The sequence below is a fragment of the Staurois parvus genome, unplaced genomic scaffold, assembly GCF_062004578.1.
Source record: "Staurois parvus isolate SC_StPar_1 unplaced genomic scaffold, SC_StPar_1.0 ptg000468l, whole genome shotgun sequence".
In the NCBI taxonomy this organism is placed as follows: Eukaryota; Metazoa; Chordata; class Amphibia; order Anura; family Ranidae; genus Staurois; species Staurois parvus.
The window spans coordinates 3,495,114-3,520,604 of NW_028318264.1; the positions used below are offsets into that span (position 1 = coordinate 3,495,114).

Here is a 25,491-nt window from a genome sequence, read left to right on the forward strand (position 1 = left end):
TGAAGACAAAACTAGTGAGAATCCTAAGCATTAAAATGATTCAACTTAGCTTATGGCTATAATTTTTCTTGGTAATCCTATGCAATATATTATGCCATTTAGGCTTTGTTATGTAGTCAATATCACTTGCTTTATATTTGTGGAAAGACATCTATCTTTATAATTATTGTGCATTATGTAGTCATTACGCCTATAGTAGAAAACTTTCCGTTTACAGAAAAACTAGAGCCAATTGACAAATTTCATTGTTATATTTGAACTCAGAATGTGAAATTCATTAAGAAATGGATCCTTTTGTTTCCAAAACTGGCAAAAAATAAAAATTTGTTGAACAGTGTTATGAACAGTATAATTGAAATAAAATTGTACTGAGAGTGTATGAGGAAACATCCTAACTGCTGGGAGCACCTATTGCAGCGGGGTGTGAGTGTGAATGAAAGGGCTCTGACTGGACTCTTGGAGGCAGCAAAATAAAATGTAGGATCCGTGCCATTCTGCCTAAAGGTTTTCAGTTGACTCTCGAATGAGATTTTGGTCAAGACGCTTCCCAATCTTTGCGATTGAAACGCACCTGTGGGCCTAAATCACATGGAATGATCTTGTTGTGTATGAATCTGTCCTTTTTGTAATTTACTAACTTGAATGTAAGCATGTAGTTAGACCTGCGAACAACAGCTATATTGTAACTACTACAAACTATACTGCAAGTAGCTGTGCCTCAATTAACTGCCTGATGCACTCCAAGCACTCATACATTTTGGATTATCCAAGTTTGCTTTAATTTTTTGAAATAATAAAAGTAATAGTCCTACTCTAAGCAATTTTTTAGAATACTTCAGAAAGGTCCACGAGGGGGATTGAACTATTGGCAAGTTCGGGTGATCCCCAGGCTGTTTGAAGGACTATAATCAGAACAGGGAAAAATTAAAAGTTTGTTCTGACAAGTAGTGGAAAGCAGCAGCAGTGACAGGGGCGGTACCTGTCAACCCAATTACTGGCCAGAGATTAGCTACCTCTGGGGGCAACTGCTTAAGGTTGGGAAATTATTCCAGGGTCCGGTATCCGTAAGGATGGGCAACTGTATCAACTCAAGGAGGGCGTCTAAGTGTGGCAAACCCTGCCAACTGACCCCAAGGGAAGAGATGATAGATAAATATGGACCCTGGGTGGTAGAATATATACATGATTGGGAGCGCTGGACTGGAATGAAGTTTTCTAAAAGAGGTACTTTTAAACCTAAGACTTGGGAAGACCTCTGGTATGATCATCGTAAAAAGATGACACGCCCAAATGAAAGAGATGCTTGGAGCATATGGCTGTTAGAGTCAATGAGTAGGGAGGCAGGGAATGTTTTTAATATGGAATCTAAAGAGAAATCATTCCAAACAACACTTGAAAGTAGATGTATGAAGGAACAGTCACAAAAGTCTAAACCCCAGAATTGTGGCAATGATGAACAGGGGGACAATGAGCAATCGTCAGCATTGGGGCCTTATGTTGTTACCCAGTCCTTGCCAGTGGAATTCTCAAGCACTGATATGGACTGTTATCAGCAGTTGACGAAAAGGGAGAGCCACAAGGTAAGGCCAAAAGACTGTGAGGAACAGGAAAAGAACGAGGAAAACAGAGAAGTTAGTCAGGGAAAGGCCAGACTGGAGTTAGAAGAAGATACAAAATCAAAACCTAGCGGGAAAAGTTATAGTAAGCGTGCGTGAAAGTGTCCACTGATCTTTGCTGCCTGTTGGATGGCTAAGGAATATGAACATCTGAAGTTGCAAATTGAATCACTACAGGAAGCTCTCGAAATATCCAAAAGCAACCTGAGTAGTTTAAAAATTTCTGTAACTAATTCTGATGCTAGTCACCAACAGCTAACAAGAGATAACAAAAGATTACAGGAGGAAATGGATCAGTTAGTAGAAAGACTGAAAAATGCAGAAAGTGAATTGAATCAATTCTCTGTTGACTGCCAGAAGCAGATCGCTCATTTTCCCGTTAGAGTAGATGATAAAAAGACTGATTTAAGTATTTGTGAACTCAGTGGGAAATCATCCTCCCCTAGTGTCTGTGTGAACATCTGTAAATCTCTGGATGGTAAGAGCGATTGTATAGCTGCCCCTTCATCTTGTACGCAGCCAGAAAAAGTTGCTAATCAGGTGTCAGTCTAAAACAAAGCCTTTAGTTAATAGATGCCTTACCACCTTAGATCAAATGTTATGCATGTGGATTATTTGGCCACATTGCACGATTTTGTATATCCCCTTCTGCTGGAAAAGTAGTGAAACAAAATCCTTATAGGACAATGAGACGTGATGTTGAAGTGTATTCAGCACGCTTTGGTACATGGCGTAATAAGTATGAACGGCCTAGATTCCAGCATATGAAGGGAGAGAATGCATCTATACAGGCTGACAATAAGCAACTGAAACGGGAGGAATCATTAGCCCTTTGAGGACCAAGGGACGTATTTGTCCCATGTTTTTAATTGCCTGTATCATCTGATTAAGAACTTAAAATACTTTTCTTTTTTTTGGTTTGAGTCAAAATATTAGTTCTTAACAACAAATGGATCTAGCTTTTTGCCAATTATTTCATGAAATGGCTTAGTTACAGCAACTGAAGTGTACAAACTTTAAAAACAAAAAATGTATTCTTTTGGCGTTCCAAAATCTTATGGTCCTCAAAGGGTTAATGGAATTTCAAGCTTCCAAAATGGATTTTATGGAAGTAAAAAGAAAAAGTCCAGGTCATTGGAGAAGACATGCTGGTATTAGTGGTGTCTAGAGTTTGTCTTTAAGATAACAAATTGTAAGAGTGTGTTTATGGAATCTATGTTGTCTTGTCTGAAGGTAAATGGAATGTTTGTCAGATTGTCTCAGTTGCTGACAGCCCACTAGCAACTGACCCCCCCCCCCCCTCCTGTATATCCAGGTCTGTCAGTGGAAATGACTCTATTCATATGCAAATGTACTAAGCTGAGTTCATCCTAAAAGGGTGAATTGATATGTGTACTCACTATAATGTGTTTGTTTTTCTAGAAAGACAAGTTTTTAAGAATTTCTTTGGTGAAGTACAACATTTTGTAAATGAATGGTAATACTAAAATGTTTGTTTTGAGCTGCTCATTTTTATTTTAACCATGGTAAACAATTTTTTTTTGGATATTAAATGGTATACCATAAACAAAATCCATGTGGTAATAATTAGTTGACGTCAACAATTTTTTGTAATAGAAAAAGTGCACTCTTTAACCACCTTCCGCCCACCCTATAGTCCAAAGATGGGCGCAAGGTGGTTCTCTCGTTCTGATAGGACGTCATATGATGTCCTACCATTCTCACTGCGCATGCGTGGCTCAGGACACAGCAGATCACGGAAAGAGCCGAAGATGTTGGCTCGGTCATGTGAGCAGCTGTGTCCAATCACAGCTGATCACATGTAAACACGGAAATGCCGGTTATCGGCATTTCTCTCCTCTCGAGCTGTCACGCTGACAGCTCGAGAGGAGAGGAGAGCCGGTAATCGGCTTTCCGCAGAGGGGACATGTACACTGATCATCAGGGCACTGATGATCAGTGTGCCCTGATGATCAGTGTGGCCCCAGAAGTGCCACCTGTCAGTGCTCATCAGTGCCAGTGCCCATCAGTGCCTCGTGCCAGTGCCCATCAGTGCCACATCAATGCCACACATCAGTGCCCATCTGAGCTGCCTTTCAATGTCACCCATCAGTGCCAGTCAGTGCCACCTATCAATGCCAATCAGTACCACCTATCAGTGCTGCCAATCAGTGCCAACTATCAGTGCCAGTCAGTGTTGCCTATCAGTGTCGCCTAACAGTGCCAGTCAGTGCCGCCTAACAGTGCCAGTCAGTGCTGCCTATCAGTGCTGCCTATCAGTGCTGCCTATCAGTGCCATATATCAGTGTCATGTATCAGTGCTGCCTTTCAGTGCCCATCAGTGATGTCTGGCAATGCCCATCAGTGCAACCTACCAGTGCCTCCTCATCAGTGCCCATCAGTGCCACCTAACAGTGTCCATCAGTGCCGCCTATCAGTGCCCATCACTGCAGCCTCATTAGCGCACATCAGTGAAGGAGAAAAATCACTTATTTACAAAATTGTATAACAAAAACTAAGAAAAAACGTTTTTTTTTTCAAAATTTTCAGTGGTTTTTTGTTTGTTTAAGAAAAAATAAAAATCCCAGAGGTGATTAAATACCACCAAAAGAAAGCTCTATCTGTCTAAAAAAAAAAGATAAAAATTTCATATGGGTACAATGTTGCATGACCGCGCAATTGTCATTCAAAGTGTGAAAGCGCTGAAAGCTGGAAATTGGCCTGGGCAGGAAGGGGGTATAAGTGCCCTGTAGGCTAGTGGTTAAACATCTGAGAAAATGTTTTTTTTTTAATATTCACGGTATGCTGTGTTGGTGTCGTAAAGCCCTAACCATTGGTTTATTATTTTTTTAGGTGAAAAATGTAATGTTTTATTACTAAATTTTATTGGTGTTTTACCTCACAGGTTTTGTCATTGGCTATCAGGGCTTCCCGAACAGAAGGTGATCATGGCCTCCAATGCCAAGAAGTGTCCAAAATTATCTTTTTCCTGTATTGTCTGTTTTCACGTGTCCATGTTTGTGAGTTTCACCCCCCATTAGCTAGATGGTGCTTATTTGAGTTTGTCAGTCAGGTTGTGTCTTACTGTTCAGGTCTAGGTGTGAGTTGTATGTTCCAATCTAATTGCCTTGTAACCATGTGATCGTTCATTAAAACTTTTGGCCCCATATTGGTGATCCTCGGTGTGCTGATGACAATTTCCCTTGCTGATTCTGTTCGGCTCCAGCAGACGGTCGCTGCAGCACCCACTTATACACACCATCAATTGTAATGCAGGAATGTGTGCGTTTGGATTGTACACTTGTATGTCCTAATCTGACATGTATGGAGCTCTGGCATGAACGAGTTTCTTTGCTCCACTGATTGGCGACTAGGTAAAGCCAGTTTTCAGATGGAAATCTGATTAGGACAATGCTATAAGGCTAAAAACTGTTACTACATCTATTGTGTTTGTGTTTTGTGAAGATATTCCTAAGGATCAGTAGGTATGATGGTATATGTAGTGCCATGGCTTTAACTTGTAAGGTTTTGCTAATCCTTGTTGTCCCACAAGACTTGTGGACTGGTTAACCTCCTGCTGTTAATTCAGTTAGCTATACCCCCACCCCCCAGCCAGGCTATGTCTTTTCAAGCTTGCCTAATTACCATAGGCTTGTCACCTTATTGTTCCTAGCAGCCTGCCTTTGTGTACCCAATTGTATTTTAAGCCTGTTTCCTGTCCAGTGTCACCATGCACCTCTACCTGTCTTCTAGAGAATTCTGTTTATTTGTTTGTTTGCAGGGCTGTTTTTATGTGTTTTTGTATATTTGTCCCCAGTATCTGTGTGTCTCTATGCACACCTGTCAACTTGAATTTTACCCCCTAATATTCAGTGATCCCTGTGCCTCGGCGCTGCAAGGGATTCTTATTTGTTTATTGGCCAATTATTCCCAAAAGCAGCAGATCCTTGAACACTACGCCTTGGCTCTTCCAAGAGCCCTTCACCTTTGTTATACATGCGGGTATGCTGCAGTCTCCTCAGGTAGTACCCATAGGTGCCCTTCCTGTCCTAGACTCCTAGTATACCTCAACTAATATTACACTACGGATCTGGAGGTACTCAGAACCAAATTGGGAGGTCTGCTACATGTTGGTGAAGGGGTCAGGAAATCCAACTTGCTCTGTCCTGTACCCAGGTACAATCAGAGGTGTCCCAGGACCTTGGAGGAATGATTGCCTCTTTCTCAGTGGGATCATTTTCACTTTGCAGAGACACAGGTAGGGTAGTATCCAAGTTTGCTCTGAGTCATCAGGATTGGTGGATGGCTCAGTTCCATGGCTGTCAAAGCCTGACTTAGGGCTCGTTCACACTTGACTGTTTTACCAATGCTTGCTAAACGCCCCTATAGCGTTTGGCAAGCGTTGGTCCGGTGTTTGTGGAGCGTTTTTTAATGCTTGGCAAACGCTCCGCAAATGCCGCATGCGCGGTTTAGCAGCGGTTGCTAGGCATTTGCAGAGCATTACAAATGCCCTACAAACGCCTATAATGAAGTTTGAATGGTGTTACCGCTCCACAAACGCCCTGCAACCGCGTCACAACAGCACCGCAAACGCCGGCAGGGCATTTGCGGAGTGGCACCATAGACTAGAATAGGAGGCTTCAACGCCTCCTGACTCGACCAGAGGCGTCCGTTTTGCCACAGCGCTAATGCTCCCGTAAGAACAGCACCATGTGCTGCAATGTGCAGAATTGTCAGAGGCATTTGGGAAGCGGTAAAAATGCTTCCCAAACCCCTCTCTGCCGCCTGCACACAACGCTAGTGTGAACGTAGCCTTACACTGTCTCATCCATGTGTTCAGTTGCAGGGACTGAACAACATGCTTATACTGCAGTCAATTTGGGTACTATCCTATCGGACTTTACTGAGTCCATCATGTTTTGATGGTTTATGAGTCCGGACATCCTCAGATGATTGATACTGATGGGTGCTGGAGAAAGGAGGGTGTTATGTTATGCTTGGGGTTTTACAGGAGACAGCAATACTGGCACAAAGAAAGGTCATGTCTAATGGAGCTGGCTGAGGTATAGTTTTTAGGTGGAGGCGGATGAGGTTCCCCTAAATGAATTCATTTTCTAAGATCGCCTAGTGGTGAACAGGGTAGGAGCTGGCTGGACATACTGGGGAGGGGAGTTTCGGAGGTTCTGGAGCAGTCCTGATGATGAGGATGGGAGGAGGTAACAAGGGAGCTTGAGATCAGGATGTCTTAGGAGGAGTGGAGTGGTCAATTTAGGTGTTACCTTCGGATCAAAGTCGATTAATCCAAGTAACACGCACATTAGAGAGATGCTAAGGTATGCTGATGAGTTTCTTCAGGTACAGTCCTAAAGCCACAGCTTTCTTAAACATCTTACTCCACCCTCTTCACCTGATTTGTGTAACCCTGTTCCTTATGCAATTAATAATGTGCATCACCATCAAGAAAATGAACACCAAACTTATGAGAAGGTGTACCTCAATGAGATATCTCCTACTGAGAAACAGAGAGGCCATTAACTTAGAAACTGCTCTCTGAAGAACCTGATCCGACCCAGACAAACACAAAATAAATTTGCACATTCAAGAGAGGACCCTAAAACAACATAAAGTTAAAGAAAAAGGAAACCCGTGATGTTCTTTGTTTTTTTTCCCCTTTTTGTTGTTTTTTTTTTGGTTTGGTTTGTTAGGGAGAAGCCTCTAAATTGGAGCAATAAAATGCAGTCAGGTTTATCTAAATTCTAAAAGTTTTTTTTCAATCAATTTTTTACTCTCTCCATTTTTGTGTAACTGACCTGCAAATATACTGTTGATTACTAGTATGGCGGAGGAATTTTTGCAATGTTTTTGTATTTTAATGCAGTTACCAACAGTTTTCCAAGGCGTATATATATATACATATATATATATATATATATATATATATACACACAGTATATATTATTATTTTTTTTTCACCTTTTCTCATTTTTTATTTTTTTTTGTATGAATACAGATTCATTGCTCTTTACCAACCTAAAGTGAAATATGTAAAGGAAAAGTCTTACTTGGAGGAGCATTAAATCTGTACCTTTTTTATTTTTATATCATTATGTTTATGCTTTTGCTTATATTACTCTTTCTTCTCTCTTTGTCCTTGTTTCATGTAATTTTTTTTACATAAAAGAGCTGTAAATTATAAGGCTGCGGAATTCGTGCCCAACTCAGCATCAAGAGTCCGATGGGGATCCACAGGCTTAAATTGCTTCCTGCAGACATCCCTCAATCTGTATATAGTTTCACCCCGAGCTCTGTGAGTGGGTGGGGAGAACCCAGGGCCTGAGACCTGACAATAGCATGCAGCATCAGTCATCCCCACCTTCAGGGGCCTGGTAAATACCGGCTGTTGCTCAGACTCCGCATCCTGTGGGGATCCCACTTTACTTGCCCACATTAAGACCCCTATGCTTAACAGCCTTAAAGTCCCAAACAGCTGCTTCACTCTTGATCCCCCCCCCATAACATTATCTTTTTTTTGTATCCATGTATGATTGCCTGGAGGCCTGCCCTACCACCACCTGAAGAAACAACAACCACCACGTCATCTCTTGAGACAAGGGTACAAAAGCTAGACCTTCCTCAACTATCTTTCACCATGCTGAATAGTGCCATTTTGCGGTCTGATCCAATCTTTGCACAGTGTTCCCAAGCTACGGGACTAAAGATACCAGGATCCCGCCATCGATATTGGAGTTTCGTCCTTCCAAGGCAGAGGGGTGAGGAAACATCGCAGCACAGGCATTCATGGTCTGAATGTGAGGTCTCGGAGGCACCAGGATTTCTTTTTTTTACTACAGATAAGGAGTTCCGTCAAGGAGTTCCATTGTGATCAAGAAAGAAGAGGAGGCCGCAGTGGTGATGGGGGGGTTGGGCCTTCTGGGTGGTCATGGGTGGGTACAAAATCATTGAGGGAGGGCATAAGTTCTCAAATGAACTTCAGTGGGAAATGTGATGACTATTTTTGGCCTACAATGCCTTTTAATATTATTGTGAACTTCTGATAGGGGTCTCAATTCCTGTAACTTATTTACCATCTGTTGTATCACCTCAATACCCCCCTCCCCCCGTGAAGGTTTCCTGTAGCCAACACCTCCTAGGGAGTTTTCTGTGGGAACTGGCTTCAAAGGAGATATGCTTCCTGGACATTGGCCCATCCTAATTTCCATCTGATGAACTACAGTTGGCCAATGTCTTTCACAAATCACAGAGCCCCCCCCCCCCCTATGAACAGAAATGGCAGAATACTGGAACCATTGAAGGGTGGGACTGCCTGGAAGGGAGGGGGTATAAAGGTCTGGCTCTGTGTCCCTTCTGCCCTTTTTTCCCTGGAGCCCAGACCTCAGAACATCAGGACGTACTTTTTCCTGTAACTTTCTTTCTTGTAGTCTTTCTTTGTATAGGTAACATTCTGTATATGCATAGTAATATTAATACTTTTAAAGTTACTATTTATTTTGTCATAATTGATTAATAGAAAGCTTCCTTGCTGTGTAAATACATTAGATCTGTATTTTTGCACAGTTGTTTTTCCTTTGTTATTAACATTATTGGTAATAGCCACATGAGGATAGGCTAAATTCAGGTATAGACAAAAGGTTATAATCACTTATTACATTTAGAATCTGTATAGAACCAAGTAAATAAGTGTGGTGGCAAAACAGCCAAAACTGTACTAACACCCTTTTTAAATAGGGAAGCCTATGAGGAGCCTAAATGTATGATTTGCTCCACTTTACAAACAAGTAGTTGCAACTGGAGGTGCTCAACCCTGGTCAGATTGTGGAGCAAGTTCTCTGCAACCACTACATCAGAGCATTGCTTACAAACCGCAAGAGCATGGTGTCCTTTGTGGAGTGACTTATTGCTACTATCGCTGGGATTTGACCTCCAAGCCTGTAAGACTGCCAGATATAAAAGACCTCCTAGCCCAAAACGAGTCTCTTCCCAGAGAGAGACACAGCATATTAGGCAGCGATGGTGCCAAGGACTAGAGAATGTTGCTGTAAATTGCCCCATTTTACATGAACCTATGGAATATGCACTGGGGAGTGGTATATCAACATTTGTCAAGCCTGTTTTGGAAGCACATCTAGGAAAAGAGACTAGAAGGAAGCATGTCCTAATAAAACAGAGAGACACCCTCTGGAAGCCTTGTTGGACTCTGGAAGCCTCAGCACCTTTGTCCACGCCAGTCTGTCTGACGCAAATAATGTTACTATTTTACATGAAGTTGAGGAGGAAGATGACACCTTTACCTGTACCTGATAACTATGCACTAGCGACCATGGTTAAGGGAGTAGAGAACCCCCCCCCCCCCCCCATGCGGGAAATAACAGATATACTAGAGGTTATGGAAGATTTTGGTTTCAGACAGTTGCGATACTCCGATTTGGCAAATGCTTGGAAAATGTAAAGATGATAAATGGGTACCTCAAGAAGCAGAAGTTCCACAGTGTTGCAAATAATAAGCTGTGGGCTAGGGTAGTAATAGCGAAAACAAATGAGAGGCTTTTGAGGTATGTAAAAATGAGGCTTTTGAGGCATGTAAAAATTTAACCAATATCAGTGAAAAAAAAACAATTTCATTAAAATCACTTTAAAAAAATCAGCAACATGTTTTAAAATATAAGCTTTCAAATACAATTATTATAGCACCTCAATCACATATTCCATCCCATCAAGTATCTTCTTGCACTTCTACATACTGTATCATTCTATTCCTGTATTCCAAAGAATTACATATTCTCTTGGTTAGTTAAGTGGTGGATTAGGAATCTTTTGCTCTCGGCACATTTCTTGAATGCTCTCCACTACTTCAGGAGAGTGATTAAGGTTAATTCTAGACTAAACATAAACAAAGATGATATAAATACTGTATACACAGGTATAAAAACCTGTGTATAAAAACCATGGGTCTGATCAGGATTCCTGTACTGAGAGTTTGATTGCTTCCCCTGCCTCTGGAGTAAGCTTCCCCAGCATAGGGAGGGAGATTCAAATTACCAGCTGAATAGTTACCATGCCCTGGCCAATCCCTGCAAGTGGGCATCCAGAAGGTGGCTGGGAAGGTGATAAATGTCAAGAGGCCTTTTATATGTAAGCTTACTAATGCTCAAGGCTTTCTCTTCTACTTTCTCTTTGCTGTGAGAACCTAATGCTGAGTGAACAGGCTAACTGCCTAAAGAACATTTAAAAAGTACACAAGTTTGTTTTGTGAAACCCCTAGGAGACATCCTGTTAATCAGGAACTATCCTGAATTTAGTTAGTGGACTAGTTTTAATGTACAAAACCCTCCTACACTGAAACTGAATTGGTGTGCTATCTTATTGAATAAAAGTGGATACACCTGTTTCATGAATGGTTTACTGCGGACACTACCAGTCTGGTCGGACATTATATATTTGTTTATAAAGCTTGTAAATTAGTTTTGCTGAATTTTGGCTTTCAGATACTCAGTTTAGATATTTGGATAGAATATACTGTATGCTTCTATGTGTACATTACAACCTGGTAATTTTAGTGGAAAGACCGAGAAGGAATTAGGTGTGATAGGCACAGATGTTACCATTGATAAAGAGCTACAGAAAGTTACCACTACAAAGTGCTACAGACAGAATGCCACCTGATGTTTACCTCTTACAGTGCTAAATTAACATAAATATACAAGGGAGAAGGAAATATTTGTCCTTAACCCCCCTGGCGGTATTCCTGAGTGTAGTTCGGGGTAAAGTTTCAGCACCACAAGTGGTAACCCCGAGCTACACTCGGGAATACCATGCAGCGTTGCTCTGGGATCTGTTCTTCACTTACCTTGTCCTGCTCTCCCACGATGTCCATCCTGCAGTGTCCCCGGCAATGTCCTCCGGCCGATTCCAGCATCTGTCTTCTGGGTTCCGTTCCCTGCGACGTCAGGACATACGGGGGACGGAACGGCGGGAAATTTATAATGTGAAAAAGTGACATTCACTAAAATCACATAGTATAACATTACTGTATCAAACCATGTCACATACATTTTGTCCCGAGTGCTTTGTCCTGTGCCCTGCCTGCATGTTTACCGTTCTTTCTGCCTGGAAACTAAGAAATGTCCATGGCATCCAAAAAGCGTCCCTTTAGGTCAAAAGCGGCTTTAGACCAGCTACAGAACAATGATAGTAAATCAGAACTACTTGCAGAATTGAGTGATAATGATTCGTGGGGGAAATTCGTCATCAGACACTGAAAACGATTTTGCGACTTTGCTCAGTGATGTGCGAACTTGGTGCTATATTTAAAACTTCAGTGTTTTTGTTTTGATTATATTATTGAATTAAATTTATTATTATATCATTATTATATGATTATTTATTAAACTATAATTTATGATTTAGTGTTTCAAATTTTAACATCCCCGGGATGTTTACTAGACTATTGTTCGGACAGATTTCAGTGAGTTATTCCTAAAAATTACAGGCCTACAATAATAAATACATATTTCCATGCAAAAAAATTTACCACTTTGAGCACAGAAATACTGACATAATCAGACCACTAGGGAGGCTACAGCAGGGTATACATGGACTGTTTTTTTCCATTCAACCAGCATGTTGAACAAAACAAAAACCTGACCGATCCGCACATCTACACAAGCAGGGGCGGACTGACAACTCATGGGGCCCCTGGGCAATAGGGGATCATGGGGCCCCTGTGTCCTTGCCCAAACTCAAAAAAGGCTATGAAAAAGGTACCAGGGGCATCTCATGGGGCCCCCTACTGACCCCGGGCCCTCGGGCAGTGCCCGAGTTTCCAAATGGTCAGTCCGCCCCTGTACACAAGCAATGTGGAGGAAGCAATTTCCCCTGCTGCACTATTGTATTCTGTATTCTGTTGATTTGGCCAATTTTCAGTCCATGTATACCCAACTAAAGACATTGCATAACATTGTCTTTCCAAATTACTGGAAACAGAAAGCAAAACAAAACCAGGGGTGTACTTACCTTCTTCAGGTACCTAATGCAGAGTGTCAAGGCTTCACTTCATCACTGCCTTCTTTAAATTTGTGAAAGAAACTTGTGCAACAGGCCCTTTCTCTGCCACTGAGGCTAGAATACAGTAGAATAATGCTGCCACAGCCTAGTCTATTATTGACCTTTGCAAGCAACTACAGGAAAGCAGAGATAGTGCATTGCTTTAATAACATGAAAGCATGGTTGTTATAATTTTTTTTAAATCCAGACCATTATTGCTGCTCCAAAATGTCACTATCCATAGGATGCAAAACATTTGTAAATAAGTGACACTATTCACCTCTAACCCACAGACTAAAAAATATACAGTATAGTCACCTGAATGATGAATATACAATAGCAACCATCTATAAAGTCAACACAGAGTATTGACCAGGGGTGGACTGACAACTCATGGGGCCCCCGGGCAATAGGGGATCATGGGGCCCCTGTGTCCTTGCCCAAACTCAAAAAAGCCTATGAAAAAGGTACCAGGGGCATCTCATGGGGCCCCCTACTGACCCCGGGCCCTCGGGCAGTGCCCGAGTTTCCAAATGGTCAGTCTGCCCCTGGTATTGACTGATATGAATAAGGATGTGGATATACAGAGAACTATGAAAGGTACAGCCAAAGGAAGGAGACACGAGTATGTTTTTAAGACATAGTAAACAGTTATTCTGCTTCATTTGAATATGAACACATTTACTGCTACTAAAATAAAAGGAAAGCCACTCATTATAATTTCAAGAAGACGGTTACTGTCACAGCACCTAATACACAATACCTACATGATGTAAATTACTTAATTGTGACATATTGATTATTATATATTGAGTAACCTTTTCAGATATAAAACTTGCCTTGTTCCTGTCTCTAATGTTTCACAAAAATAATACATTTAATTTTTTTAGGGTGTACATGGGTGAAATAATGGCAAACAATTCCAAAGGGATTAATAAAGAACTTTTCAGCCTTCACAAGAATTAAATAGGTACATGACGCTATAATGAAAAACACCAAGGTGTCAGCAAACTAAAATGTGTTGCAGCACAGTTTTAATTATAGTGAGTGAACGGCATTCATTAACACAGTAGAGGATCAGAAATTTCATGTGCAATATGAAGTGATAATTTGCACTGTGTCACACTTATGTTACACTCTTGTCTGCCTTCTATCACATTTCCCCCACAAAATGCTTGCTTATGGCAGAACTGTGTGTGTACTGTGTGTGTTTATATATATATTAAATATATTAAATGAACACGTTGAAAATACATCAGATCTGAATGGAGAAAAATATCATGCTGGATATCTATGCTGATATGGACTGGGTAATGTGTTAGGAACATAACGATGCCCCAACGTTTGATGGAAATGGAAAATATCAACCTACAACCTACCTATCTTGAAAATCAAAGTGAAAAAATGATGCTGACATTTTATTACAGCAACTCAAAATGGTACTCAGTAGTTTGTATGACCCCCACGTGCTTGTATGCATGCCTGACAACGTTGGGGCATGCTCTTAATGAGACGACAGATGGCGTCCTGGCGTATTTTTTCCCAGATCTGGACTAGGGTATCACTGAGCTCCTGGACAGTCTGAGGTGCAACCTGAGGGCATCACATGGACTGAAACATGATATCCCAGAGGTGTTCTATTGGATTTAGGTCAGGCGAGCCATTCAATTGTATCAATTTGTTCATCCTCCAAGAACTGCCTGCATACTCTCGCCACATGAGGCTGGACATTGTCATGCACCATTAGGAACCCAGGACCCACTGCACCAGCATAGGGTCTGACAATGAGTCCAAGGCTTTCATCCCGATACCTAATGGCAGTCAGGGTGCCATTGTCTAGCCCATAGAGGTCTGTGCGTTCCTCCATGGCTATGCCTCCCCAGACCATCACTGACCCACCACCAAAACAGGCATGCTGAATGATGTTGCAGGCAGCATAACGTTCTCCACGGCTTCTCCAGACCCTTTCACATCTGTCACATGTGCTCAGGGTGAACCTGCTCTCATCTGTGAAAAGCACAGGGGGGCCAGTAGCGGACCTGCCAATTCAGGTGTTCAATGGCAAATGCCAATTGAGCTCTAAGGTGCTGGGCAGTGAGCACAGGGCCCCTCAGGCCACCCTCATGAAGTCTTTGATTTTGATTGTTTGGTCAGAGACATTCACACCAGTGGCCTGCTAGAGGTCATTTTGTAGGGCTCTGGAAACGCTCATCCTGTTCCTCTTGGAAACAAAGAAGCATATACCAGTCCTGCTGACTGAGAACTGAGAACTCATGGGGCCCCTGGGTAATAAGGGATCATGGGGCCCCTGTGTCCTTGCCCAAACTCAAAAAAGCCTATGAAAAAAGTACCAGGGGCATCTCATGGGGCCCCCTACTGACCCCCAGCCCTTGGGCAGTGCCCGAGTTTCCAAATGGTCAGTCTGCCCCTGGCAGCCAGTTATGTGCAGGTGCTGCTAATATGCCCTCTTCCTCCTCCTCCATTTCTGCTAATCCCATCATAGCCCTGCATTTTGGCTAGGAAGAGTAGGGATGAATTTTGGATTCAGAATGGACATGGTACAGATTTAAAAAAAATACTGCATAGCAGGAAGGTGGTCTTTTCATGTGGCCTAGGGGGCAACATTGAAAATAGACAAATCTTTTATATATAGATTAATATATCTCTATCTATCTATCTATCTATCTATCTATCTATCTATCTACAGTATATATATATTTACACACACACACATATACAGTGGGGCAAAAAAGTATTTAGTCAGCCACCAATTGTGCAAGTTCTCTCACTTAAAAAGATGAGAGAGGCCTGTAATTGGCATCATAGGTAGACCTCAACTATGAGAGACAAAATGAGAAAAAAAATCCAGACAATCACATTGGCTGATTTGGAAATAATTTATTTGCAAATTATGGTGGAAAATAAGTATTTGGTCACTTACAAACAAGCAAGATTTCTGGCTCTCACAGACCTGCACCTTCTTCTTTAAGAGGCTCCTCTGTCCTGCACTCATTACCTGTATCAATGGCACCTGTTTGAACTTGTTATCAGTATAAAAGACACCTGTCCACAACCTCAAAGTGTCACACTCCAAACTCCACTTTGGGGAAGACCAAAGAGCTGTTGAAGGACACCAGAAACAAAATTGCACCGGCTGGGAAGACTGAATCTGCAATAGGCAAGCAGCTTGGTGTGAAAAAATCAACCGTGAGAGCAATAATTAGAAAATGGAAGACATACAAGACCACTGATAATCTCCCTAGATCTGGGGCTCCACGCAAGATCTCACCCCGTGGGGTCAAAATGAACACAAGAACGATGAGCAAAAATCCCAGGACCACACGGGGGGACCTAGTGAATGACCTGCAGAGAGCTGGCACCAATGTAACAAAGGCTACCATCAGTAACACACTACCCCGCCAGGAACTCAGATCCTGCAGTGCCAGACGTGTCCCCCTGCTTAAGCCAGTACATGTCAGGGCCCGTCTGAAGTTTGCTAGAGAGCATTTGGATGATCCAGAAGAGGATTGGGAGAATGTCACATGGTCAGACGAAACCAAAATAGAACTGTTTGGTAGAAACACAACTCATCGTGTTTGGAGGAGAGAGAATGCTGAGTTGCATCCAAAGAACACCATACCTACTGTGAAGCATGGGGGTGGCAACATCATGCTTTGGGGCTGTTTCTCCGCAAAGGGACCAGGACGACTGATCCATGTACAGGACAGAATGAATGGGGCCACGTATCTTGGGATTTTGAGTGCAAACCTCCTTCCATCAGCAAGGGCATTGATGATGAAATGTGGCTGGGTCTTCCAACATGACAATGATCCCAAACATACCGCCCGGGCAACGAAGGATTGGCTTTGTAAGAAGCATTTCAAGGTCCTGGAGTGGCCTAGCCAGTCTCCAGATCTCAACCCCTTAGAAAACCTTTGGAGGGAGTTGAAAGTCCATGTTGCCCAGCGACAGCCCCAAAACATCACTGCTCTAGAGGAGATCTGCATGGAGGAATGGGCCAACATACCAGCAACAGTGTGTGCCAACCTTGTGAAGACTTACAGGAAACGTTTGACCTCGGTCATTGCCAACAAAGGATATATAACAAAGTACTGAGATGAACTTTTGATATTGACCAAATACTTATTTTCCACCATAATTTGCAAATAAATTCTTTCCAAATCAGCCAATGTGATTGTCTGGATTTTTTTTCTCATTTTGTCTCTCATAGTTGAGGTCTACCTATGATGCCAGTTACAGGCCTCTCTCATCTTTTTAAGTGGGAGAACTTGCACAATTGGTGGCTGACTAAATACTTTTTTGCCCCACTGTATATATATATATATATATATATATATATATATATATATACTGTACAGCACTAAAAAGCAATAATTGTGAGGTTAATTTGTTTATTTTAATGCATCCTAATACGGTAAATAACACATGCATCCTGTGCTGAAAAGGGACATTTTATTTTGTGGATTGAACAGAGCACTGTTTTGTTCTATTTATTTCCAGTTTTGGTTTGACAATCATCTATCCAGTATCCGCTAAGTGCTGGTCCATCAATTATAATTAGCTCTCACAAAAAGGTAACATGTGTCTATTGTACAATAAATTGTAGCAACAGAAAACCCTGTATCAGCGCTGTGTACGGATCATCTAGACTGAAGAGCAAGTCAATTAAATTAATCTGCTAATGCTTTTCTAGTTTCATTCAATAACAGACTGTTAGTCTCCTTGGCAGTATGCATGTTCTCAAGAAAAGCACTTCAATTATATCTGGCAATTTCCATCCAAAATCTCAGAGCAAGAACCCTTATGTTAAAAATACAAGCATGGCATTGATGGGCATTCTATTGTGTCTTCTCATATTTCAGAATGAAGATAACAATGTTTTTCAAGCAAAAAGCACACACAATCGATTCAGTGAAGCTGAAATGAAAGCTGAAGACAAAAAACAGCTGGGATGTAATATAAACAAATTCATTTTTCTAAAATTAAGTACGATTTTTTCAAAGAATCTTTCAGTCGGCATTCAGTGTAATAATGCATAGTTTGTAATCAATTATACCATATGAATAGCAGAAAATGTTAGTATGTTGTTTTTTTTTTTGTCATGGGAAGTGTGATTATCTACAGTAGTCTATGAAACGTTCTCACAGACACAACATGCTTTTGTGTCTACAGTTAAAACTTGGCAGCAATTTGAACATTTGTTATTGGAAACAATGACTAATTCAAGAACCTGTATAATAATATGCAAGAAAGACAATAAATACTATTAAAGGTCACTCTCAAAAATAGCTAATTTAAAAATACATGTGGTCAAAGTATGTTTTAGAAAGCTTTACCAAGCAAAATATAATTAAATGACATCAATTATCAATCCATTTTTTTTTGCTAAGGATTCAGAAAACAAATATAAGAAACTTACATAGTCTGTGTCATATGTGTTGCTTTGTCTTGATGTAGCGCTTTATCATTTCAATAACTCCAAGTCACAGTTTTAATCTCTTCATGGACAGCCTCAAAATAGTCACACCTGTAGATTATACATACAGACAGTTATTTTATAAATGTATATGTACTAAAGATACAATAATCTATTTCATTTTATTATCCAAATGTGTCCAAAGTGGTTGTATTTTATCCTTCTGTCAATGTATACACAAATTCTTGTTTCTCATACCCTACACTTTATACTGTGTTATCAAGGATTTCATGTTCCTTTCCAGGTGATGTCACATGTATACAGTACATAGCTATTTAGGCAATGCCCAAAATTAAAGTTAAACTTTTGGATAAGCAAATATTGTCTAAATACATAAGTCATGTGCAGGGGCGGACTGACCATTTGGAAACTCGGGCACAGCCCGAGGGCCCGGGGTCAGTAGGGGGCACCATGAGATGCCCCTGGTACCTTTTTCATAGGCTTTTTTGAGTTTGGGGAAGGACAAAGGGGCCCCATGATCCCCTATTGCCCGGGGGGCCCATGAGTTGTCAGTCCACCCCTGGTCATGTGTATTCTAACTTGACCTTTGCTCTTCTTTACAAATTTCTTCCAGACAGCCTGTAGTGGGTGGACACATGTAGATTTGTATTATTTGTGGGCAACTCCAAAGACATGCTGGTTCGTTAATTGGATCCTGTCTAAATTGGCCCTAGTATGTGTATGTATGAATGTAAGTTAGGGACTCTAGATTGTACACCCCTTGAGGGTTAGGAACTGATGTGAATGTAAAATATATATGTAAAGCGCTGCGTAAATCGACGGCGCTATATAAGTACCTGAAATAAAATATATATATATATATTTATCACATAAAGTTTGGAACGGCCATCCTCCGGCTTAGCTGCAGACCCTAATTAGTTATTCCAGTGTCATTTTTCTAGTGTAACTAATTACAGAAGCATGTAGGCTTCTAGGCCTTTCATTTAACATATACAATATTAATAATAATAATTGACAGTGTTATATAAGTATCTGTAATAAATAAATAAATACATTAATTAATTAATTAAGGCATACCGTACCTGAGTTCATCCACATATTGGAAGTAGATGAGGGAATCCTCTCCACTGAGCTATTGTATTCTGCCAGTGGGGAGACTTCCCCATCATCAGAATACACTGATCAGCTCTGCCAGCTATAGCCAGCAATGGTAATCAAGTGGCAAAAATCCAACAGGGAAATAGATCAGTAGATTGATTTCTGTACAACTTCCTTACTTATACATGGATCAAAATTTGGCTGGTCCCTGCTGAACTGGCGGAATTTCAATCCAAGTATTGCCAGCTTTAAGAATAAATTTAAATGAAATATCTGAGAGTTCAGCTCTAAGGCAGGTGAGTATTTTCATTCTTTATAAACTAAATGGTCTTGTTTCCATAATTTGATAAACCATGGAGTTTTATACAATTATGCAGTCTAAAAGCAAATTTACTAAAGCTAGAAGATCTAGTAAAAAAAAAAGTTTATACATGTGTCTTTAAATGGTTAAGTAGGACAACTATCCAAAAATTCTGGAAAAAAAGTGTTTTAAAGGCTAATATCACTTTGAAGCCTAACCAAAATATTCCCTTTGTTTTCATCCCTACATCCTGGCTTATTGCAAGACATGGCCTACAACAGAATAGCCATGAGCTCCCTTCTTTGAGGAAAACGAAAGTGATTTTCTCTTTAGTTATCCTCAAAGAAGAAGGCTTGGTTTTTAAACCTTTTTAAATGTTTATTATTTCTGCATTAATATGACCTAAAGTGTAGTCTGTGTGATCCAAGTCCTAAAACAAAATAATGATTACCAAATTACATAACGTAGCTAAAACATTACACTTTCCATTTGTTATGGAAAAGTTACATATTTTATGTGGCAAAAGTATGCTAACTTCTTAGGTTTCTAAATTCATTTGTATGAGAAGTTAGAGGCAGCAGCTTTAATCAATAAGATGGCAATGAGGTGTGAGTAAAAAAGCAAAAATATAAAGTCAGCGCTGCAATGAAAAAGAAATAAATTAAATGTAAGCTGCTTGCAATAAAGGTAAATATACGCCACCCTTCTTATGAACTGTAAATAAAATTTGCAGTGCAATAAAGTCAAGTTACTTATTGGATAAATGACAGTTCCACTAGATTAGCATGAGTTCCTCTGTGTCATCAAACTCGTAAAGCGTGATATCACGCCCACCACATCTGTACCTGGAGTGGCACTGACAGATATAAGTCCTAGAGGCTGTTTTTATGTTTACATGCTGTCAATTTTATGTGATTTCACTATGCTTCTGCTTATTGGTTTTTAATACATACTACACTATATGGCGTTTTATCTTTTTTGCCTTGTGGTGTTTAATTGTGAGAGCAGAATAGTGCTCCCTATGGAGGATTTGTTGTAATAGAAGATCCAAATTCTGTGGAGGAGAAAATTGTGTTATCAAGCATTTCATGTACCTCATTCACCTTTCCAACCGCTCCGTTTCCGCCACCCCCCTCTGCCAATCCCTCCACTGGCTTCCGATTGCGCAACGGATCAAATTTAAAATCCTAACACTGACGTACAAAGCCGTCCACCATACTGCCCCGAACTACATCACCGACCTAATATCCAAGTACCACCTAGCATGCACACTCCGCTCCTCACAAGACCTCCTTCTCTCTAGTTCCCTGGTCTCCTCCTCCCATGCCCGCCTCCAGGACTTCTCCAGGGTGTCACCCATCCTCTGGAACTCCCTTCCCCAACCCATCAGATTATCACTTACTCTCCTCTCCTTTAGCCGCACCCTGAAAACCCATCTCTTCAGGGAAGCCTACCCCCTGCTAACTTTACCGACCTCCTCCACTCTTCCTACCACTCCATCCCCCGCAGCTATCTCCTCCTGTACCACTATCCCGTCCCTTCTAGATTGTAAGCTTGAAAGAGCAGGGCCCTCGATCCCCTCATGTTTTGCATTGTATTGGTATTGTTCTGTCACATGTTCTGTCCCCCTTTGTAATGTACAGTGCTGAGTGAACCATTGGCGCTTTATAAATACTGTATAATAATAATAACTCCACAGTACCACTATCTGGTGCATGTAGATTGATGTTCCCAGTGTCTGCCAATAAAAACAAGAAGAATTGCCAACTCACCACAAAGAATTGCTGCCCTGATAAAAAGTGCCGCATGAGCGCATCATCATAAAGCCATCCATCCGCTCCTGTGGCTATTGCGGAACTGCTCCATTCATTCCTCCTTAATATGTTGTGGCTTGTGTCAATGTAACCCCAAAACAATAAAAAAAAACTAAATAGTGTGGTAATCCTTAATTCTCATTTACAAACAAAACACCCGGGTGTAACGTAAAGCGTGATATCACGCCACCACATCTGTACCTGGAGTGGCACTGACAGATATAAGTCCGAGCAGCTGTTTTTATGTTTACATGCTGTCAATTTTATGTGATTTCGCTATGCTTCTGCTTATTGGTTTTTAATAAATACTACACTATATGGCGTTTTATCCTTTTTGCCTTGTGGTGTTTAATTGTGGAGCAGAACAGTGCCCCCTATGGAGGATTTGTTGTAATAGAAGTCCCAAATTCTGTGGAGGAAAAAATTGTGTTATCAAGGATTTCATGTACCTCACAGGGGATGTCACATGTATACATAGCTATTTAGGCAATGCCCAAAATTAAAGTTGAACTTTGGGATAAGCAAATATTGTCTAAATACATAAGTCATGTGTATTTGATACCTGCACTTACTGATAAGCTGTTTGCTGGTATTCTATAAGCAGTACATGTTGGCAGTGAGCACGCACTTTATGTGGGTGGTGGAGTTTTAAACACTGATTTTATCACAGAATGTCACTTATTCACGGGTGTTTACTTTGTTTATGAGTATTAAGAATTACTACACTATATAGTTTTTTTTATTGTTTTGGGGTTAAATTGACACCAGACACAACATATTAAGGAGGAATGAATGGAGCAGCTCCCCAGGAGCCACAGCTCATGCTGCACTTTTTACCGTGGCAGCAATTCTTTGTTACGAGTTGGCAGTTATTCTGATTTTCTATTGGAGGAGACTGGGAACATCAATCTACATGCACCAGATAGTGGTACAGTGAATAGAATTTGATGACATGGAGGAACTCATACTAACTTAGTGGAAATGTCATTCATCCAATAATTTACAGTGCTGCAATTTTTATTTACAAATGAGGTGTGACTATGTGAGGCCGCGTCCTTTTCAGAAAATAGAAATCTAGGTCTTTACTATTCACTATTCACATCTTATCTCTACAAATCAGGTTTGAGAAAGTGTGCTAAGCTCATTGCAGGATGGTTTAACAGTTACCAGAATGTGTTGTTGTACTTATTTAAACGTATAGTATTTTTTTTTCAATACCTATATAAAATGAACAAGCAATATGCTTTTGACTTCTTTGTTAAATGAATATTGAAGATTCAAGTGTCCACAAACTTTATAACAAAGGAATGGCCTCAGTGAAAGGGCAGTGTATATGTGTGTATGTACACCTTGCAGGGGCGGACTGACCATTCAAGCTCTCGGGCACTGCCTGAGGGCCCGGGGTCAGTAGCGGGCCCCATGAAATGCCCCTGGTACCTTATATAGGCTTTTTTGGGTGTTCTTTGAGTGTGGGCAAGGACACGTGATCCCTGATTGCCCGGGGGCCCAATGAGGTGTCAGTCCGCCCCTGACTCCTAGTAAGTACTCCTAGTAGAGTTAGTGCCTGTGGTGCATCTCAGCGGATCACTTGCAGCTTGTCAGTGCTATATACATCTGATCTAATGGCAAAACATGTTTGAGAAATTTGAAAGGTCTGGAGTCTTTTACTAAAATTATTGAGTTATATACATTGCTTTTTTATTAGTTTTTTTTGCATAATGCATTTTATTGATTTTTAACAGAGATGAAAGTTACAAAAGTCTACGTGGCGTACATTCAAATGCAGACTAGATTAAGTTACATATGATGTGTATTCATCACAGATTAGTTGTGTTTATAGTACCAATAGAGTTACATATTTGTGAATTGTGATGTTTCAGTTTAGGTGATCTACTTTTTCAATAAAAGTTAGCATGACAGGTCATTTGTGTTTATTTGGTCTGGTTGAACTACCAAAAGAAAATGTCCATTTTCATGTGGCACTGTGTGAGCCAGGGAGTGTAAGTGATGGTTGTTCACTGTTGCAAGCACAGGGGTGCAGAGAGGGTGCCAAAGGGCCTACAAGGAGGTAGATTGTGCATTTATTATTTTATCATATGGTCATTTTCTCATAAACAATACATTACAAAATATTACAAAAATATTTTAGGATGGCCTCTATAAATGCATGCTATCCCAAACAACAAATGACTATACACATAATTGAAATACACCAGAACGGGCAGCACAGTGGCTTAGTGGTTAGCCTGGCAGTGCGAGGGACGTTGGTTCAAGTCCAATCCACGGCAATACCTGCCTGGAGTTTGCATGTTCTTCCTGTGCCTGCATGGGTTTCCTATGGGTACTCCAGTTTACTCCCACACTCTAAAGACATGCAGGTAGGTTAATTGACTTCTGTCTAAATTGGCCCTATCATGTGTGAATGTGAGTTAGGGACCTTAAGATCCTCGAGGGCAGGGGCTGATGTGAATGTAACATATGTAAAGCACTGTGTAAAATTGACAGTGCTATATAAGTACCTATAATAAAAATAAATAAAATTCCACTGGATAGCTTACACATGTTTTAGTCTATTATCTTTTTCTGTCTCTGTCTCCTTTTGTGTAAAACAAAACAATCAAAAGTATTTCAGATACATATAGGGACAGAAATTTGCCCTTTCATGGGACAAAAGTGGTTATACCAACCAACATGAAACAAGAACAAACTTTACAGAAGAAGGGAAAGCAATCATAGGTCTACTATGGAGAAAGCAATCGGAGTACATACCTCAAGGAACAAATAAGTCTTACAGGCAGCCAGACTGTATATTGTCATGTTAATTTGGACCCAGCAACAATGCAAACAAATGTAAAAAGGGAGAGTGCCATTATTGTATCACAAAAGAGGGAGAACAGTGGAGAGAAAGAACAGAGGGGTAAGATAAGGCGATAAAGAAGAAAAGGAAGGGGCAATGAGAAAGACAGGGAGAAGGGCGTAAGAGGGCAGTTCCTCAGAAGCAGAGGGATTTTTTTTATTCAGAAGGCCAAAAAGCAGCAGGTAAAAGAAGGCTTTACCAAGGCACTAGCATTTATGTTTGACCTGCTTTGCCTAATTGATGGTTATGTGCTTAACTGACCAGGTGATACTAGTTTATTTTACTTATGGCCTGACCTCTGGGATGTTCCTAGTTATTGGCTCTCAGGGCTCACCTGGCCTAATAGTTATGTATCTGCTGGCACATTGTTTGAAATTGTTACATCTGTCTACGATATATTTTCTATATTTGCAATGGATCACTGGATTCTATCTCATCTCTATGATATTGTCCCTGCAGTTACCTGAATCCTGCATTTAATGCATGTGTTGTTGGCTTTGAGTTCAGATCTCCCTATATGTATCTTCCACTGTTTATTACAACTTGTACCATTCCTACGGTAAGCTTTACCATAGGCATTATCTTTCACTATTGAAAGAAGACTCTGCATTTCAAAGCCCCTCCCATTAGCCCCATAATTTGGCAAAGTAACTCCTTGAGTTCGATATTATAACCTCAAATTTTCCTGCCTACTTCTACTGATGGATGCTTATTTAACCTTACGATACAGTATTTTTTACACTTGCTCTTACCAGGTGTACAGTATCATATAGGTTAGTGATAAATGAGAATTGTTTCCCACGTGTTTATTTTGAACAGATCTGCTCACGCATTCTTTTTCTTATACTCTCTCCTTATTTCACCAGTATGACTTACTCAAATGTAGGGAAAAAGCCCCAGATCGTCTCCCATAATGTTAGGGGCTTAAATGTTCCTGAGAAGCACTTTCAATTGTTATGCGAGCTAGATAATGCCAGGCCTCTATAGTGTTACTGCAAGAAATGCATTTTAAAACCGGACAGATTCCAAATTTGTTGAGCAAATATTTTATGAAAGCATACCATTCCACTAATGCGTTGGCCAAGACTAAGGGGTCACCATATTGATCAGTAGGGAAGCACAGATTTTGATCACAGAACAACCAATTGATCCGGAGGGTAGATACGTCTTCCTAAAAGGCTCGTGGGCGGGCTCACCAATCACCTTGGCCAATGTCTATTTCCCCAACTCTGCTCACATCTCCTTCTGTCAGCACATCGTGGATGAGCTCAAAGGGTTTGCTGCTG

At 40.8% G+C, this 25,491-nt stretch overlaps 1 protein-coding gene across 5 annotated transcripts in view; it reads right to left on the minus strand.

Moving 5' to 3' along the window:
* The window catches only part of LOC149452722 (poly(rC)-binding protein 3-like), a 1,138,846-nt gene that overhangs the window by 881,847 nt on the left and 231,508 nt on the right, over positions 1 to 25,491 (minus strand). For all 5 annotated transcript variants that reach the window (XM_089689053.1, XM_089689056.1, XM_089689055.1 and 2 more), the window contains one exon: positions 18,118 to 18,225. The gene's annotated coding sequence lies outside the window, so the exon portion shown is untranslated. The remainder of the gene's footprint in view (positions 1 to 18,117; positions 18,226 to 25,491) is intronic.